The following is a 1599-nucleotide window of genomic DNA, read 5'->3' on the forward strand; positions in this document are numbered from 1 at the left end:
TACTGTTTTGGGTGAACCAGATTTGGTCGAGGATTTTCCTCTCGCCTGTTAACGTTGTGTTGCCCAACTTCAGGCCTCAAATTACTTACTTCCGTTTTATATTCGTCTGAGTTGTAAGTCTCGTCCAACAAAGCATTGCAAAAGAAACAAAAACATTTCGGCTTTACATTGATGGTTTTGACGCTCTTTTTGAACAAGAACTGGCACACCAAAACTACCGTAGAGGCAACAACTGAAGACACACCGGACGAGCCTCACCAAAGAATACGCGAGCTAGGAATTTACCGTGCTAATTTGTATACACTCTTTTTCTTTTTTTTTTTTTTTAAATGGCGTTACAAATGGCTTTGTATGTGTATGTGGCACGCAGTTAAAAATTAAAGATACCTTTGCATTAAAATAAAACTTCTCCATGCGCAAACTGTCGCCAACGAACTTGAGCTGTCGCAACACCACCGTCGACGGCAAAGGGCTGGTGCCGGTGAGATCGTAAATTCTGCCCACGTCTGAAGCCAGCTTGATTGCGCCTCAGAATTGAGTCTATGGAGGACTGTATTCTATTTACCAAGATCGTATTGTAGAGCTTTGCGTAGATGGACATTAGGGTTATCCCACGATAGTTGTTCATCAGGGAAAGGTCACCCTTCTTTGGCGTGGGTACAATGAGGTAAGTGACCCACTGCGCTGGGGGTATCTTCTCGATATATACCTCGCGACATGTACAGAAGCCTTGAACAAGAGACCACCATCTTTAAGGGCTTCGGGTGTAATGCCGCAGTCTGAGGGACCTAATGGCTTTCTTTGTCACTTCCAGTGTGGGTGGGGCAGCGTTGACTGGAAGGTCCGATTCAGCCAGTGGTGGTCTAGTGGCGTCAATATCGGACGTGTTGTTTAGTAGGACACGGTAGTATTCCTTCCATTCGTTGTGAAGATCCTGCTGACTGATTGGGTTAATACCGTCTCTCTTTTTCACATTGACAGAGCTCTGTCTCTTCTTATCAGATAGGTTGTGGATGATGCTCCAGGGTTTGTTTGTCTCTCCCTTTTCGTTTGCTGCTGCTAAGATCTCGAGCTGATCTTCTAGATGCTCGACAATTAACATTTAACTCAAAATCCGTCGAAAACTGTAATTTTTGCTTTGTATTTCTTGCAGTAAATCGTGGCGTCGCGGAACGACAGTTGAAGCTTCCTCTTTCTCCTTCCCCTTGAAGATGACTAATTGACTATTTTGATTTGTTTGCAGGAACTTTTGAATACCTTTTTCATTTACAACGTCATCCTTTAGTACAAAGATTTGGTTTTCAACTTGTGATGCTAAATATTTGTAAGCCGGCACTCTAAATTTACACCTGAGTGGTAATGCAAGCGTTTCACTTGCAATGGTTGATTTCCTTCATAGGTTACCTAATAGGACCTCAAGAAACGTACTAGAGAAACCATACAAAGCGGATACTCCAACGGTGAGTTTCTTCGCCTTGTACTCGGAGTTGCGACTAGCTTTAAGAAATACACTCGTCATAATCGTAGCTGTTGCATATATACGCAACTTTGCCATACATCAGAGAGAGGGAGATCTGAACGGGGACGATGTCGATGATG

The sequence above is a fragment of the Pavona decussata genome, unplaced genomic scaffold, assembly GCF_977016875.1.
Source record: "Pavona decussata unplaced genomic scaffold, jaPavDecu1.1 SCAFFOLD_36, whole genome shotgun sequence".
Taxonomy (NCBI): Eukaryota; Metazoa; Cnidaria; class Anthozoa; order Scleractinia; family Agariciidae; genus Pavona; species Pavona decussata.